The sequence below is a fragment of the Marmota monax genome, unplaced genomic scaffold (genome assembly GCF_021218885.2).
Source record: "Marmota monax isolate L192 unplaced genomic scaffold, Marmota_monax_Labrador192_F-V1.1 WCK01_AAM20220418_F8-fsc00002, whole genome shotgun sequence".
NCBI classification, from domain to species: Eukaryota; Metazoa; Chordata; class Mammalia; order Rodentia; family Sciuridae; genus Marmota; species Marmota monax.
The window spans coordinates 7,407,413-7,426,924 of record NW_026693571.1 but is presented as its reverse complement, the minus strand read 5'-3'; the positions used below and the strand labels follow the sequence as shown (position 1 = coordinate 7,426,924).

Below are 19,512 nucleotides of genomic sequence, written 5' to 3'. Positions count from 1 at the left end.
CGTTAAGGTGTGTGAAGCCACTCTTATGCGATATCGTAAAGTCACAACTTGTCTTAAGCTGCATTTAGGCTTTAAATCTCTCTTTTAAAGCTCTGTTTATTTTCATTAAGCCTCTTCTTTTTAACTCAGGTGATGTGTTTGTGTTTAGAAATGTATAACTTTGGCTTACTTGGCTATTTTCCCCTCATGCAGATTTTATGCTGGTAAATGTGCACTAAAGGGCATTTGTATAATTACTTGTTTAATCTGGAAGCTCAGTGCACTTTGTATGCTGCGCGACGTGGTTCCCAGCTCAGGTATTAATAGTGTTTTTTGATGAGTTGATGAGGTTGATGTTGATGGCAATGAAAAGAAGATGAGAAAAAAATGAGTACGGTGAAAATTAGGAACAGAGCAGAAGCACGTTTGCATCCTTATATAGAAGGATTTGCAGGAGAGGATCCGTCTCAGGCCTGTACGGCGTCTGCACATGTCTGTGCATTCACAGCTGTAAATATGCTCATGGCTTTTCACCTGTTGACTTAAAGCATGCGTTGACTTCATTCTGGAAGCTACATTTTTAGCTATTTGTTATTTATTTATTTTTAAATTCAGGGGCATCGGGGCACTCTACCACTGAGCCACGTCCCTAGCCCTATTTTGTATTTTATTTAGAGATAGGGTCTCACTAAATTGCTCAGGGCTTCACTAAGTTGCCAAGGCTGGGTTTGAACTCTTGATCCTTCTTCCTCAGCCTCCTGAGCTGCTGGGATCACAGGTATGCGCCATCAAGCCCGACCTAGCTATTTGTTCTTAAAAGACATGAGAAAAAATAGTCTTTCTGTATCATTTGGTAGTTAAAGCATGAAATAATTGTTTCTTATAATCCACAGTTTATAGGGGTCACTAGAGATTATTTGGTTCTACTTTTTTAAATTGATTTTTTTTAAAAAAATGACAGCAGAATGCATTACAATTCATATTACACATATAGAGCACAATTTTTCATTCCTCTGGTTGTATATAAAGTATGTTCACAACAATTTGTGTCTTCATACATGTACTTTGGATAATGGTGTCCATCACATTCCACCATCATTGCTAACCCCCTGCCCCCTCACTTCCGCTCCCACCCCCTCTCTCTGCCCTATCTAGAGTTCATATATTTCTCCCATGCTCCCCCTCCCTACCCCACTATGAGTCAGTCACCTTATATCAGTGTGATTTTACTTTTATTTTATTTTTATTATTTTTTATTTTTTTTAGTTTTAATCTTTATTTATTTTATTTTTTTTTAAATTTTTTATTGTTGGCTGTTCAAAACATTACATAGTTCTTGATATATCATATTTCACACTTTGATTCAAGTGGGTTATGAGCTCCCATTTTTACCCCATATACAGATTGCAGAATCACATCAATTACACATCCATTGATTTACATATTGCCATACTAGTGTCTGTTGTGTTCTGCTGCCTTTCCTATCCTCTACTATCCCCCCTCCCCTCCCCTCCCCTCCCCTCTTCTCTCTCTGCCCCATCTACTGACATTCATTTCTCCCCCTTGTATTATTTTTCCCTTTCCCCTCACTTCCTCTTGTATGTACTTTTGTATAACTCTGAGGGTCTCCTTCCATTTCCATGCAATTTCCCTTCTCTCTCCCTTTCCCTCCCACCTCTCATCCCTATTTAATGTTAATCTTCTTCTCATGCTCTTCGACCCTACTCTGTTCTTAGTTACTCTCCTTATATCAAAGAAGACATTTGGCATTTGTTTTTTAGGGATTGGCTAGCTTCACTTAGCATAATCTGCTCTAATGCCATCCATTTCCCTGTAAATTCTATGATTTTGTCATTTTTTAATGCAGAGTAATACTCCATTGTGTATAAATGCCACATTTTTTTATCCATTCATCTATTGAAGGGCATCTAGGTTGGTTCCACAGTCTTGCTATTGTGAATTGTGCTGCTATGAACATCAATGTAGCAGTGTCCCTGTAGCATGCTCTTTTTAGGTCTTTAGGGAATAGACCGAGAAGGGGAATAGCTGGGTCAAATGGTGGCTCCATTCCCAGCTTTCCAAGAAATCTCCATACTGCTTTCCAAATTGGCTGCACCAATTTGCAGTCCCACCAGCAATGTACATGTGTACCCTTTTCCCCACATCCTCGCCAGCACTTGTTGTTGTTTGACTTCATAATGGCTGCCAATCTAACTGGAGTGAGATGGTATCTTAGGGTGGTTTTGATTTGCATTTCTCTGACTGCTAGAGATGGTGAGCATTTTTTCATGTACTTGTTGATTGACTGTATGTCCTCCTCTGAGAAGTGTCTGTTCAGGTCCTTGGCCCATTTGTTGACTGGGTTGTTTGTTCTCTTATTGTCTAATTTTTGGAGTTCTTTGTATACTCTGGATATTAGGGCTCTATCTGAAGTGTGAGGAGTAAAGATTTGTTCCCAGGATGTAGGCTCTCTATTTACCTCTCTTATTGTTTCTTTTGCTGAGAAAAAACTTTTTAGTTTGAGTAAGTCCCATTTGTTGATTCTAGTTATTAACTTTTGTGCTATGGGTGTCCTATTGAGGAATTTGGAGCCCGACCCCACAGTATGTAGATCGTAGCCAACTCTTTCTTCTATCAGACGGCGTGTCTCTGATTTGATATCAAGCTCCTTGATCCATTTTGAATTCACTTTTGTGCATGGCGAGAGAAAGGGATTCAGTTTCATTTTGTTGCATATGGATTTCCAGTTTTCCCAGCACCATTTGTTGAAGATGCTATCCTTCCTCCATTGCATGCTTTTAGCCCCTTTATCAAATATAAGATAGTTGTAGTTTTGTGGATTGGTTTCTGTGTCCTCTATTCTGTACCATTGGTCCACCCGCCTAACAAAAGAGGTGAATCAACCTAATAAAAGAGGTGAAAGACTTATGCAATGAAAACTACAGAACCATAAAGAGAGAAATAGAAGAAGATCTTAGAAGATGGAAAAATATACCCTGTTCATGGATAGGCAGAACTAACATCATCAAAATGGCGATATTACCAAAAGTTCTCTATAGGTTTAATGCAATGCCAATCAAAATCCCAACGGCATTTCTTGTAGAAATAGAGAAAGCAATCATGAAATTCATATGGAAAAATAAACGACCCAGAATAGCAAAAACAATGCTAAGCAGGAAGTGTGAATCAGGCGGTATAGCGATACCAGACTTCAAACTATACTACAGAGCAATAATAACAAAAACAGCATGGTACTGGTGATTTTACTTTTAGATGGACTAGTCTTACACTGTTTGGAACAGAAGAGAATGTATTCACTTGCAGCCATTCTAGCTATAAATAGTTCCAAACATTTTTCTTGACTTTACTGTTTCAGATATTAGTAAAAAGTTGTCAAAAATAGTTGTGTAGCTTTTTGTCTCATGCAGTCCTTAAAGTACAATAAAACTGCCATTTTTCTGAAAAGTGTACGATAAGAATTTATGTTATTGTTATTTTTTAGCACTTACTAGGCTTAAAGGTTTTTCTCTTTGTTTTAGATTTTTACAGCAACCTGTGAAGTAGGCATTTTGCTGCTATTCTATAGGTGAGGAAATCAAGCCACAGATAGCTTAAATAACTTTCTCCAGATTAGTGGTTTTGAATCAGGGAGACTAAAAAATGCTTTTAATGCCTTGGCAGAACATTAATTTCACAGCATTTTAGTAGGGTTTCTTAAAAAGAGAAACTTCTGCTTACATAAGTGTTGGAAACAAAATTAAACAGCTTATTGATAAACATTTTGTTAATTATCCTAAAAAGCCTTATAGCTGTGATATCAAGGCATTTATAGGAGAACATGGTGGAGACTATGGTTGTCCAACATTTGTTAAGTTAACTTTCCTGTTGAAAGATGAATTTTCTAGCCCTTGCATGATACGACCTCATTAAAATTAATCTCATTAAGTTACTAATGGTGGTTACAGTTTCTTCTCTGTGCTGGGTACGATGCTAGGCATATTAACAACTTGATGGAATTCTCAGAGCAATATTAGCTATAAGCTCTCTGAAGGCAGGTACCATATGTCTTATTCAAATTATGTGCATTGAATTAAAAGAGGAGAAAATTATTACTATGTTTTGTTTGTTTGTTTGTTTTTATTTTTGGTACTGGGGATTGAACTCACTGAGCCATATCCTCAGCCCTATTTTGTATTTTATTTAGTGACAGAGTCTCACTGCATTGCTTAGCACCTTGCTTTTGCTGAGGCAGCCTTTGAACTTGTGATCTTCCTGCCTCAGCCTCCGGAGCTGATGAGGTTACAGGTATATGCAGCTGCGCCTGGCTATTACTATGTTAATAGATGGAGAGACAGAGCAACCAGGCAGTTTCAGTAATTTACATTTTCCTATAGACTAGTAAGGGGTAGAGTAGATATTTAATACCAAATTTATCAGATTTTAAATCACTAGTCCATGCTGGATTCTATATTCCTTAGGATACAGGAAGCCTTGAATAACCCACTGGCTGCTTCCTTAGCCTTATTCCTTCCTATGTGTCCATGATTTTGTAAATACTGTGTTCTGTATCTGGAATGTTCTTATAATTTTTCTTTTTCTTTTTGCCCTTTGAACATTGCTAATATATTATCTTCTATGTAAGTGCTTTTCAAACTAGCATTCCTATCTCCATGCCCTACAGAATTACATCCTTCCTTGTGCTATTCTGAATCAGCTATTTAATGTTACATTGTAATTTTTATTTCTATTCTGACTTCTTACAAGAAAAGGAGGTATTACAGGTCAGGGTTCTTGCTTCATTTCTTTTGTTCTGTAAGGCCTAGGTATAGTCTGGGTATTATATGTTTTATAAATTTAAAATGAGTGAATAAAATAGTGTTATGTATCACTTAAATATCCTGGATCTTGAGTGAGCCCTTGGCAAGTGATGGATTGCAACCAATTCTTGGTTGAATTCCCTAGTGGACGGTAGAAGAGATTGTGATTCCACTCTGGTAAGTAAAGATGTATCTATGCATTTCTGATTCCTAAAGGCAGAAATGAAATTCCTTATAATCCTAGCTACCATGAAATTCTGAGAGGCTGGGTAGAAGGAATTTCAGAGGCCAGTTCACAGGAGTGCTTCTTCCTCAGATCAGGCAATTAGGTTTATAAAAAAAAATATCCAAGCCAAACAACATCAAGCAGAATTTGAAAATCTCATAAGTCCTGTGTCAGAAGTTACTGTGTGACTTCTGCCACACTCTACTGATCAAAATGAGTCAGGGTCAGCCATATTGATTGTGAAGGACGTTAATGCTGGGGACAGATATCAGGAGACATGGTTTGTTGGGGACCATTTCTCCCACTTTGGGAGAAAATCTAGCATTCAGGAACTGGGAATATTTTGTCTACATCAATTAGTCAAGACGTGTCTTAGGCGGGGGGAGTTAGAAGAGGACTGCTTTGGAAGTGCTTGGTTCAAGTGCTTGGTTCATTGTTACGACAATGGGAGCTCTGGTTCCCTTAGGATGGAGGAGCAGGAAAACGATACATCAACAACAGGGACAGAGATTTCACAGGGGCAGAGAATCAGACAGTTGCTGGACATGAATTTGAGCGAGGAAGACCTCACCCAGGAGGAGTTTATAAAGGAAGAGGAGACCCATGAGGTACTGAGAAAGAGAAGCCAGGGAAGGAGATGGCAGCAGAATAACCCCAGAAGTTGAAAAAGAAAACACTTGTTTATCCTAGAAGCCCAAAACACAGAGATCTATCAGTGCACAGCATGAGTGAGAATCAGGTGATCTGGTTGTTTAAAGGTCATCAATGAGCCTGGAGAAACAGTGTCTTTGGCGTTATGGAGAGTAGAATCTAGAATATAATGGTGCTTGTTCTCAGCTTTAGTATCTGTGAGTAACCTGGGAGTCTTGTCAAAACAACTCTCATTTGGCAGCTGTGGAGGGAGACATAGGCATCTTCATGTTTAATAAGCATCTCTGAAGAGTCTGAGGCAAACCACATTTTGAGAAATACTAGATTAGAGAGAAAATGAGAAGTGGAGGAACTAAGGTAACTGTAACTACATGCCGTCCAGTGGCTTCTGGCAAAAGATGGGATGAGAGCTCTGTAAGAACAGAGATGAGAATTTTTTTTTTCTTGCCAAGGTGAGTATATTCGAACACATTTGCAGACAAAGGAGACTTGGATGTGGAAGAAATATAAATGAGAAAATTGATGTTGCAAATTCCAGTGGAAATGGGAAGATCCGTAATGGGTCGAGTGTGACAGCATCTGTCATCCCTGCTAGTCCCAGCTTCACACCAGGGTTGATCCCAATTATTATGCTCAGTCATTTTTAATCCTGGAACCAATGAGAGAACATCTTGATGGGTTATTATTGCCTCCATTCTCATGAACAAAGGACCAAAGGACATACAAAGCTAGTTTGGCTGGCCACCAATGTCTGACGAAGGGAACAAACAACTGTGTATTAAAAAGCAGTATTATCTTGTAGATTGATTTCTATTTTTCCTTAAGTTGTTGTGATCACTAGTTTATTGGCCCTGATACTGAGGTCTGTGGTGCCCCACCCTTTCTCATTATCCCTCTCTGCCAGCTGTGTTTTGTGAAGAATTAGAATCTTACCAGTACCTAGAGAAGCAGGCTGAGTAGTGGGCTGAGTTGGCCTGCCTTTCTGCCCACCTTTTTCTATTTCTCATTACCAGACTCTGTTCAAGGAAAAACCATCTGCCTTTGGTTGGGGTAGTAGTATAAAGTGGAAATTCCTGGGCTCTTCCATGGATCTGTTTGAATTAGTAATTCTGGATGTGCGCTCAGGAACTAGGCATTTTAAACAAATTCCCTCGCTGACTCTTGTACATGTAAAGTGAAAGACTTTTGAGCTGCAATTCATAGCTAAACTGTGGCACCAACCTAGGTGCCCTTCAACAGATGAATGGATAAAAAAAAGTGTTATAGCTACACAATAGAATATTACTCAGCCACGAAAAAGAATGACTTTATGACTTTTGCTGGTAAGTGGATGGATCTGGAGATTATCATGCTAAGTGAAATAAGCCAATCCCCAAAAACAAAAAGCCAAATTTTCTTTCTGATATGCAGATACTAAGACATAATAAGGTGGGGTGAGGTGAGGAAGAATAGAAGTTTAGTGGATTAGACAAAGGGGAATGAAGGGAAGGGAGGAGGATGGGAATAGGAAAGACAGTAGGTTGAACTGGACGTAACTTTCCTATGTTCATGTATGAATACATGACCAGTGAAACTCTACATCATGTACAACCACAAGAATGGAAAGTTATCTGCCATGTATGTATGATACGTCAAAATACACTCTACTGTCATGTATATCTAAAAAGAATAAATTAAAAAAAAAACTGCTGCTGAGCTGGACTGTACTTCTGGAAACAGCCTCATGCTGCTCCCACAACCTCCTTTTGACTACAACAGTATACTGAACCTTTAGCACCGACTGTGAGACTCCAGTCAATCCCTGGATGGGAAAACTTGAAGAGCAACATTGTTCTAGGTTGGACTGGAATATGCTAAGTGTCCTGAGTCTCATCATAAATGACTCCTGGGCCTCTCCAGATGATGGGAGGTTAGGGTGAGTGGCGAAGCCTTTTCATGGAACCTACTTTGCCTACTCTCAACTAAATGTATTTTGGCTCATTCTTTGCTAGTTCTTTCTAGTTCAGATGGAAAGTCATAGAATGTTTTAGGTCTATCCAGTATCAGCCTTGGAAAGAAATATGACACTTTCAGGCATGAGAGTGAGTCTATTAAAGCAGGGATAATAAAGAGAACTTGTTAGTTCTTCAACTTCGTATCAGCCAACGCAGACATTCCTGTGCATCCCGCCTCATTCTGTTCCCATCCCGCTCCTTGGGATGGAGGCAGACTCACGACTTATTGCCTCACTCCTTCTGTGCCCTGCATCTCGTTGCGTCCCACCCTCTAAGTGACTTTGACTTGCTGGTTACCCCCATAGCCTGGAACATCAATTTCTTCTTGTTTTTGGCTCTTTCCCCTTAGATTTTTACCCCCTCAAGTCTTCTACATGTTTTCTGAATCAAAATGTTTCCATTAAACCCTCTTCTCCCTTGTCTCTCTTCCTCTTCATGGTACACCATAATACAAGCATTATCTACACCATCTTCTCACTTCCTCCTCCTTTACTTATTTCCCCCAGTACTCGAGAATTTTGTTTCAAGGCTACCATACCTTTGAAACTATTTTGTCAGTCATCCAAGGTCTCTACACTGAATCCAATAGACATTTCTCAGTCTTTATCCCATTTATTTTCTTGGCAGCATGTGATTGGATTGGCTATTTCATCTGTCCTGAAATTCTTCCTTCTTACTTAACAGTATCCCTGTGCTGCCCACCTGCTCCCCTGCTCCTCATTCTGGCTACACTCTACTGTAGACTTCAGTTTAGCAAGTGACCTAGGCTCCTTCTTTATTTGGACCTCTCTCACATACATGCCTATTTCTCTAGAAGGATCACATTCCTCTTAACGTCAAAGACTCCAATCTATCCTCTGATTCTCCCCTTCTATCACCTGTATTCAAGTCTGGGAAAGTTATTTTTCCCCTTCACTCCAACCGACCTCATTACGTGACACATGACATGTGACACGTTTTCATTGTACTTTAATTACGTGCTTGTCTAAATTCTTCACTAGAGTATCAACTACATAAGACTCAGGCTTGTGTCAATTGTTTTTACTGCTCTATCTCCAGGTCCTGGTGGCCATCGATAGTAACTGGCACAGGGATCAGGTAGGAGCATAATCAGTATTTATTGCATGAATGAAATGCATCCACACATACCTCCATGCACATGCATTTACATGCACATGCAACCTGGTCCTATGGAGACTGCGAGAAATCCAATTGAGTATGTGATAACATTTCATCTCTAGAGCCTATATTTTAATTGAAAAGATAGGTTCACAAAAGATTGCAATAAAAGGTGGTAAAAGCTCAGAGCAAATTGGGTGATACAAACCTTTGTATGTGTTAAGAAAAAGAAGATGACATGGTCAGTCGGGTTGAGCAGTAAATACTTAGGAAAAAAGTTATTTTTAAACTTGATCTTAAGGGCTGGGGTTGTGGCCCAGTGATAGAGTGTTGCCTAGCGTGTGTGAAGCACTGGGTTCAATCCTCAGCACCACATAAAAATAAATAAATAAATAAATAAATAAATAAAATAAAGGTCTCTCTCTCTCTATATATATATATATATATGTAAATTGTATATATTTATATATATATATGTAAATTGACCTTGAAGGATGATATAAGTTGTGAGAGGGAAATCCAGGATGATGCAAGTTGTGAGTGGTAAGGGTAGAGTAGAAAGGCACAAGGCAAAGTTGAAAGTGACCAACCAGTTCAGCTAGAGCAAACCGGTTTGTGTGGGTGAGAAAAAAGAAAAGATTGATTGGCAAACAGACGGTGTGTGCAGTACTGGGGACTGGATTCAGAGGTGCTGTACCACTAAGCTAAATCTCCAGCCATTTTACTTTTTATTTATTTATTTTTGAGACAGGGTCTCACTAAGTTACTGAGGCTGGCCTCAAACTTTCAGTCCTTCCATCTCAGCCTTCTGAGTTGCTGGGATTACAGGCATGTGCCACTGTAAAGTTGACCAAGTTATGCTAGGTGCATTTGTGAATATGGAACAATGCATTCTACTTTTATATATCCAGAGTGCATCCATTTAAAAAAATAAACAGAAGGAAGACCAAAAGAGTAGAGAAAGGGATTCTGCAGGCAACAGCAGTGAAAGAAACAGGATGGTTCTGGGGATTGAAATCGAGAAAACTGTGTAATATGCATTTATGATAGGTCAAAACGAACCCCTCTATTATGTTTAACTGTAGTGCACTAAACAATAAAAAAGGCAGGAAAGCTTAGCATGTGTGGAAGTCCATAAAAGGAAAAAAAGAGAGTACTTGTTCTTCTTTAGTAAGTGGGAAAACGCTAAAAGATTGACTTTCACATTTCCCCGTGTGCTGACATAAAGTATAAAATTATTAATCATAATTGCTTTTTTCTTTGAACATGCATTAATTAATGCAATCAGCTTCGGCTGGTATCCGAGCACCACCTCTGACAGGGAGAGCACCACTCAGGACTCTGTGTTGTAGCTGATTAAATGCTCCTGGTTATAAAAGGATTGTCCTGGACAATTGATTATTCTGTCATATTAAAATTTCAATTAAAATTTTAAAATAAAGTTTTTTTTAAAAAAAAAATCTGCCATGATGACTAATCAGTGTAAGTATTGCTGCAGTAGTTCTCCTGTTTTCGTTGAAAACTGTTTGGCTTTATGAGAAATTGAATTACCCTGCAACACATCATTCCAGGTAATTAGGGAACTGCTGTATAAGGATAGATCTAATTCGACTTCTTGTAACTTGCCACAAACATTCTCCTTTGGTATACTGTACAAAATTATTAAATTTTTATCATCCCTTCATAGGTGTCTAGTATATATCAAAGATTATTTGAATTTACTTTGTGTCATCTTTTTTGTGACATTATTTATGTGTTTTGTATTATTTATATGTATTGTTACATGTTAGTTGAATAACTTACTAAATTAAAATATACCATTAAACACCATTAAATACTGATTATGTATTATAATTATATAGTCTACATATGATTTAAAAATACAAGTTTAGTTGCTTTGCATATTTTTTACTGTGTATATTTTTTTGGTGTCAATATCCCTATTAATGAGGCATAGCTTCAAATGCAACCTGAGTACTTTTATTCCTTTTATATTAATCTGTGATCTCTTTCCAAGAGTAATAGATTTAAGCCATCTTTTTAGTCTTCAGACTTTCCATCCCAAATCACCTCTCTGTACCATTAAGAAATGTACTTCTGAATTGCTTCGAAATTCAGTGCAAATGTTCTCACGGAAACAGACAAATGTGCTTCTTGAAAGACCAGCTTTTGGATGCCTGCCAGGGCAGTGCTGGCTAGTATCAGCAAAGAAACACCATAAACTACACCGGATAAGTGAAAATACCTTTTCTCTACTTTCCTGAAAACCATCCCCCACCCAGCCCCGGAATACCCAGAAACAGGAAGGAGAGCAGGCACGGAAATGCAAAATGGTAATAAGTACCCTCGATTTCCCTGAGCAGTGCCTTGCTCAGGCCCGAGTTGGGAATTGGGGGAAGAAGGGAGGAGATATGGATTGAATGTTAAACTTTTAAATTCAATTCACATAAAATTTGAAAACTCTGAAGTGAGTCTTCACTTCTAAAGGGACTCTTGATTTCGGCTGAAATGTCTAGAGAGCTCCTGGCATATACTAGAAATTTGTCATATGGTAAAAGAAATGAGAGGGAACCTTGAGGCCACTGGTGAGAGAGAAACAAACCACTTCCTGTTGGCACCACATTCAGTTCAGCCCTTTTAACTTAATCTGCAATGATACTTAGGCTTGGTATGTTAGATTGATTTTTAGAATTACACACACACACACACACACACACACAATCAGTCTCCAAATCATCTTACTACTTCTCTTCCTTTTCTAGTTTCTCCATTTTCTCTCCCTCACACCTTCCTTTTCTCCTTTTCTTCCTTCCTTGAATAATGAGACCGTATTTTGAGCTAGGCACTGTGCCAGATGATAGGGACATACCAGTGAAAAGGAGGAAAAACTCTGCCCTGGTGGAGTTTACATTCTAGGTTAGAAAATAAGCAGTTCATAGCTTGGAAACTGAGCCTGAATGAATAGAGGAGCATACCACAGGAATACCTGGTAAAGAATGTTCCATGCAGAGGAGAGAATGAACTTGAAGACCTTGAAAGAAGAGTGTGATCAGCAGATTTGGGAAGGAGCAGAAGACTGAGGAAATGTGGGGAAAGTTTTAGGAAAATTGTTGGGTGGGTGGGGGCAAATGATGTAGAACCCACAGGCCTTTTAATTTTATTCTGTGTGATGGAAAGCCATTGGAAGGCTCTGGTTAGCAAGGGATATAAGTTATTTTGGGTTTAAAAATGGATGGACCATAGGAAGACAAGAATGGGAACCAGAGGACAATTTAGGGAACTATAATAATGCTTCAAGGAAGAGCTGAAACATACCTTCGCTAAGGAGACAGAGAATATGATGAGACATGATTGGATTCTAGTTATAATTAGAAGTTGAAGTTGAGAATTTGCTAATGCAAGCTATGCACAAAAGAATCAAGGATTATTCCTTGATTGATTTGTTTTTTGGTAGATGCAAGCTATGAAACAAAACAAATGAGTCAAAGATTATTCCTTGACTGGTTTATTTGTCTTCTAGGGTAATTGGGGGAACTTGATATCATTTACTGTGATTCAAGAGAGAGTAGAAAGAACAGATTTGGGGGGAGAAATCGAAAGGTCATCTTTTGCTATATTAGGTTTTAGATTTCTTGTAGACATTCTACTTGAGGTATGAGTTCAGAGAATAGGTAGAAAATGAGAAGTGAATTCAGAAGTTTGATCTTTGGTTTTAAAAACAACAATCATAGCTGGCATTTAAGCCAACTGATTTCAGTTGACCACCTAGGAAGTGGGTCAAAAAACCGAGTTTGGCTTACTCCAGCAGCTAGAGAATGAGAGAGCAGTTGATGATCTACTTTCTGATCAATGGAGGTTGAGAAGGTTCATTCAATGATGCAGGGAGAAGCTAAAGAGAGAAAATGTTTCAGAAATGATAAAAGTGAGCCAAGCACAGCACTGCACGCCTGTAATCCCAGTAGCTTGGGAAGCTGAGGCAGGAGGATCTTGAGTTCAAAGCCAGCCTCAGTTAAAGCAAGGTGCTAAGCAACACAGTGGGACTCTAAATAAATAAAATACAAAATAGGGCTGGGGATGTAGCTCAGTGATTAAGCACCCCTGAGTTCAACCCCCAGTTCCAAAAAACAAACAAAAAAAGAAATGATGAAAGTGATTGGTCCTTAAACGCTGGTAAGGAGATATGTTAGATGAAGATGGAAAACTAGATACTATTGAATTTGGCAAAAGGGGGTATCATTTGTAACTTCTATGAAGAGGTTCCAGTGGAGTGGAAATGTTGAAATCTTGATTAAAGTTGGTACAAAGGGGAACGGGAGGTGGGAAGTAGAGAGAATGAACAGATGGCCCTTTATAGTTGGTTTGCTGTAGAAGAACAAAGAAAAGAAGTGGTAGTTGCAGCCCAGTGATGGATCAAAAGAGGGTTTCTATTTTATCTCATCATCATCATAGTTTTTTTTTTTTTTTTTTGTGGTGCCAGGGGTTGAACCCAGAGCCTTGCATATACTACACAAATGCTTTAGCACTGAGCTTACTTCCCTACCTGAAGGTTTTTGTTATTTATTTTCCCAATACTGGGAATCAAACCCAGGAATGCTCTACCACTGAGCTACATTCCCAGCCCAGGTTGCTTTTTGTTTTGAGACAGAGTCTTGCTAAGTTGCTGAGGCTGGTCTTGAATTTGGGATCTTCCAGCCTCAGCCTCTCGAGTAGCTGGGATTACGGGTGTGCACCACTGCACCAGACTGGGTTGAGGGTTTGTTTCCAGATAGGTGATATTGCAGGTTTGATGTGGAAATGATCCAATAGAGGAGAAAAGTCATGAAGGGAGAGAGTAAGGGACACTTGTAGAAACTAAGTATGTAACCTAGGTGAGAAAGAGCTGAGACACAATGAATGGTTTGATCTTTGGTTTTAAAAACAACAATCATTTATGTCCTGCATAAATAAAAATAATCATAACCCTATTTACCTGCTGTTGAGCCATTAGTTCAAGTAGGATCTTTGAAAATGGGAAACAGCTTTTGAACGTAAAGGCTTATATTTAGTTGGGTCATGTTTACTGAATGAGATGGTCAAGTTACCCACTAGTGACAGATTGATTGGCACGTGGAACTCCCACATTGCTGGGTGATGGCAGCAGGGACATTATGTTCCCACATATTTATTGGAACACAGTTTTTGTACAATTAGACCAGAAAAAAAATGAAGCATCTTTGATGTGCCAAGCCCTGAACTGGGTGCTATGAATACCGTGATGAGAAGGATGATGTCACCACCCATGAGGAGCTTACAGTATAGTCAAGGGAGACAGGAGGTAGAGAATTGAATAAACAAATAAGACAGTTTCTGGTGACATTTGTCATAAGCAGAAAACACATAGGGAGATATGATAGAGACATTTTCCTCATTCTTTGAGATTGAAATTTGTTATATATGGGACCTGTGTGGCTCAGAAACATGAAATGTGACTGTCACTTTCACTCTGACAGAGGTGTAAGGTAGGTGGAGGAAGACAGAAGATTCCTATTTTCAGAACAGGAATCAATGACTTGGGGCACCAAATTGTAAGAATCTTTATTTAAATAAATATTTTTGACTCTAAGTGTATTGCTGTATTTATAATACCAGGAAATTTTGTGTATAACAAATTGAATATGCTCATTATCTATTTTAAAAAAAACATCCTATACATTCAAAAACAAGCACAATTATAAACATACAGTTGATCCTCACCACCGTAAAGAACAACAAACATAATATAAACATACAAGAGTTAACATATCTTCAACTTCAATAGAATCCAAGAAGATTAGGCTTGTACTTTTTAATATAAACAGTGAAGTCATCATTTATGTTGATATAAACCATATTTTTCAGAAAAGTATAATGTATTATTGATCAGTTTTATGTAGAGACATCCTTTTAGATTGTTTTAAGGTTATGTTTTAAATGATTTTATTTTACTACTATTATTCTATACTTATACATTAAACATTAATATTTGCTGAGGGAAAGTAATTTATAAAATGATTTTTTTAAAAGACTACACCGGAGAGATTTTCCTAAACAGAGATAAATATTTTAAACTAATACCCTCTAAAATTTCACTTTGGAAACATGAGACCATTTAGAGACTATAAATGTGCTGTTCAAGACTGTTGGCTAAGCAACTCTAAACCCATGGATTCCTTGTTAACTAAATGCTACAGCAATGGATAAAAAAGTATGATTGCTTTAATACCCCCTTTTTTCCATGTCCTTACACTAGACAACAGTATGGATTTGAAAGGCAATTTTATCTTTTAAGCTCTTGAAAATTTTGAGTCTTTGGTATTTGTGCTCTAATCAGATGCAACAGAATTTTGAAATTTATTTTCAAAAATCTTCTCCTAGTGGTAAAGTGGAAGAAACATTAACATGGGAAGTATAATATTTCTAGAAAAGACACAGTATAATATTCTAGGCCTTTCTTCCTCCCAGTTTTGCAGACATAAGCCTCAGCTTTTTAAAGGCCTTGGCAGATGTTAAAATGTATAGTGTTTATGATGATGATGGTACATATAGTAATGCAGTGAACACGGAGCAACTGAGAATCCAGAACCGAGTGCCTTAGTATTGACTTTTATTTTGGCGTCCCAGACTTGGTAATCTTACATATAAACTTTGGGGAAGTTCAAAATCACAGGGAATGTCTAAAATCTTTGTCTGAAAGTCTTTTTGTTCTTAACTGTCAGAGAATATAAAAAATCAGCTGTGGTATTTTCAGAACTATCCAATTTCAAATGCCCTTTTATTCAGTGCTTTTATGACCAGTTGCTTGACAACATATAGATATAGTTACTTCATGTAAATCTGCTATTAGTGTTGGGATATTTTTCTGGACATCTGCTGTTATATGGTAGTTCCCAAACTATAGATATTAAACTGGTTTTACTCTTTTGCCTTTTCACTGATTTGAAAGATTTTTATAACAGAAAAATCTTCCTCCACATACTATTTTTGAAGTCTTTTTTGAGACAAGTTTTAATTGCTAGATGCATAATGTATGCTGGGTTGCTTTAATAGAGATTTAACATTCATTAGACATTAAACATGTTATATGCGAACTTAAGTTTTAAAAATCTCTGATTTTGTACTAATTTGAATATCTGAGACTGATTTTTTTGTTATACATAAGCTAAACCTTTTAAAATATAGTCATTCTAAAACAGATTTTTTAATGAAAAATTTCAATATATATATATGTGTGTATATATATATATATATATATATATATATATATCTTCTAGTAGTAACTGCTACTAATCTTAATTACACCAATGATTAATGACTAATACTAATCATTAATCTCTCTTGGCTCATGTATGCATTTTGTTAATTTAAGCAGTATTGGGGTTATATTTATATGCACATTCATACATTTGAGTTGTTCCTCTGCATTTATGAATTTCTTTAGGGTATTTTAAACTTATAGGTAAGAACATGTTTTATAATAGTTTTATATTATATATCTAATATTTAGAGAACACTAAAGAAAAAATACCCATATAAACATTTTTTTCACTATATTTTTTTGGTCTTAATAATTATTATAGGAGAGAATAGATTAATAATGCAAAAGGTCAAGAATAGAAGAAAAAAGTAGGATCAATTCAACACAAAAATTTATGTAAATGACTGAATTTAAAATAATCACTTACTAGATCTTCTAAGTTTAGCAAATACCTTAAAGCCAAACGTTTAGACTGTTAACTTGGCGGAGAGAGTGACTTTGAAGATAGTCCAGGTTAAAGCAGTTGTATGTTTGAATTAAAAACAATGGGCATGCGGGTCCTACACAATTCTAAGGGATTTTTTTTTTCCTTCTAAGAAAAACACAGTCCTGTGGATCACCAAGTCCAGATTTGTACAAAGAAAAACTAGTTCAGGGCTGAGACTGAGAGCTGATACATTTCAAGGAGGACCGGCCGGCTGCACTTGTGAGCGGTGACAGATCTCTGTGAAATATAATCCTGATTAAAAATGCATGTGTGAAACCTCTTCGAATAAAGCGTTGTGTCCAACAGCATTTTGGAGCTCCTGCCTGTGAGACGGGAAGACTAATGTAGCCACTCTTGTACTGTTCACTCCATCATTCGCTGGCTGTTTCACATTTCTGAAATGCTATCTTTCTATAACTTTGGATTAGATAGAATTTTGCATTTTTTATTATAAAAGGTCATTGATAAAAGTGAATTTTAAAAATTCAGAAATTCATTGCCTACACACAGGCAGTCTTTTTTATTTTTTTATTTTTATTTTTTTATAAAAGTCTAAGTCAAGCACATGTGTTAAATGATAGTTGTGATTTAGATCAACATCAATGCCTATGATGTTTCGGCCTCTACTACTGCTAAGTCACGTAAAATACAAAAGAGGCACGTGTGCGTTGACTTCATATAGATTAACAACTCTGTTGTTGTAAGTCTATTTCGTTCCCAAAGCTGTAATCAACTATTGAAAAATTTAAGAGACTACATATAAACCAATCTTGTTCACTTGGGGTCCAGATTGAAAGGAAGTCAGGTATAAAACCTGAGAAGCTTCCAAAACAGAGATGAGGCAAATCTCTCCAGTTTAAAATGAAAACAAGTAATTCAACTATGGTGAAATCTGAGCAAGTCAAGTTGCCTTGTGTTCCAGTTATTACAATTGTGTGGTTTTGATCCTAAGATCATGGCCTGGAATGCCTAATTATGGCTGTGTCCTTTGTTAGGATCTACACGATGGTCATAGACCATGCAAATAGTCATTCTTTTAAACCTCAGGGAAATAAAGAATTGGGAAAGAAATTAAGAAGTGACCCAGTGGAGTAACAGAGCGTAAGTTGTGTCTGTAATTATACTCTCTCTCTAGCTCATTGTATAATTGGGAGCCACACACATATACACAAATGCACTCAGACAGATTTATAAGAAACAAATATATCAGAAAAATATTTATTGAGCTCCTTCTATAGGTTCCATAACTGATAAAGTTATGAATGATACAGTTCAGTTTGCTTGATGCTCTTAAGTATTTATTTTCAGTGGTTATTTAGAAATTTTATTAATATCTCCTGACCAACATCTGTTTTCCCCATCCCTCATCCTAAGCAATCATAGTTCCATTCAATGGATATATTTTTAAAAATATTTATTTATTTTTTCGTTGTAGTTGGATACAATACCTTTATTTTATTTATTTATACGTGGGGCTAAGGATGGAACCCAGGGCCTTGCACGTGCTAGGCAAGCACTCTACTGCTAAGCCACAACCCTAGCCCCTCAATGGATATTTTTAAAGATAGATTGCTTTGTTTAATGTCATTAAAAAAAAACAACCTAAAGTTTTTCTAAATAACAGCTCCCACTGAGAACATTTTTAATGTCATTTATTCAAATAAAATGTAAAAATTTCAGGATTTGCCCTTTGTAGAATGTGTGCAGACATAGTGGTCATGCGAGCCATTTGCTCTCCCCTTTCATGTCTCAGTCTAGTACACTTTTCATATCTGGTTGTCTGCAGATCTTCCCAGGAAGATATGAAAATTAACTCACAAGTGCAATGCATTTAGCATAATCTAACTGAAGTGGTTTTTTTCTTCTTAATCATGTAATCAGGAAAGCATTCAAGATTATAAGGGTTTTGAATTTACACCACCAAGTAAGCAGGAGAGAGGAATATATTTGACAGTTTTAGGTCTAAAAGCTGAATGAATATATCACTGCGAAGTATAAGTTGGTTTCTGTTTTTCACTTATTCGAGGAACAGGTATTGGATATTATTGGTGACACAAGGACAATTTTAACTGGAATATTGAAATGAGTGTAGTTTGAGGAATAATTAACACTATTTACTTGCTCTAAATTTAAGATTTAAACATTTTGCCTTAGGTTTTATGATGTTCCCTAATGCACATCTGTATGTTAATAATACCTATTCTTTCTTGTAGCAGGATTAATCCTATAGAATGACTTTTTAAAATGCCTATGGTGATTTTCCTTAAATAAATTCCACTTTTAAGGAATATAGCATATATAGTTTCATAGCAATATATAGAACACAAAAGAATGGACAGAATTCTACAACAAAATATGTTGCAGGTAGAAACCAATGAATAAAAATGACTATCAGTGAGATCAACAACAACAACAAAAAGCTTTCTAAAACCTTTAAGACCTTGAATATTTTTTCTAATCCCCTGGTGCCTTTTAACAAGTGGAACTACTTTTTTTTTTTTTTATAAAATTGTCAATGGCTTTTCTTTAGATTTATTGGGAGTATCTGTCTTTTGTGTTTTAACAATATACAAAGCTTTCTCGTGTATTATTTTCCCTGGTGCACATGAACATACACGAAAATGCATGCAGAGAAGTTTGCCAAAGAAAGGCTGTTGATCACCTTCATGTGAAACGTGATTCTCTATGTCTGGTGCAAATACCACACAACTACCGCAGACGTGCTTTGCTGGTATCTTCATATTAACAAATGCTTGGATATTCGTAGGAGTAAAATGTAATTTATCCTCATCATTCTGTATATTTTACTTTATTTTCAATTAATTCTCTTGTTATCTTACATCTATGTTAATATATGTTTTCATACAAATTCTAAGGAGAGTACTGCCTCTAATTTATTTCCCATCTTACAGTTAATTTAAGCAGGGGTTTAATACCAATGATCTCCTTTCTTAGTAACAAATATA

The 19,512-nt window shown here is 36.9% G+C and overlaps 1 long non-coding RNA gene across 3 annotated transcripts in view; it reads left to right on the top strand.

Annotated features, from left to right (window-relative positions):
* Positions 1-18,834, top strand: part of LOC124102562 (uncharacterized) — a 104,178-nt gene extending 85,344 nt beyond the window's left edge. For all 3 annotated transcript variants that reach the window (XR_006854910.2, XR_006854906.2, XR_006854907.2), the window contains one exon: positions 16,657-18,834. This is a non-coding gene — a long non-coding RNA (uncharacterized LOC124102562). The remainder of the gene's footprint in view (positions 1-16,656) is intronic.
* The last annotated feature ends 678 nt before the right edge of the window (positions 18,835-19,512 follow it).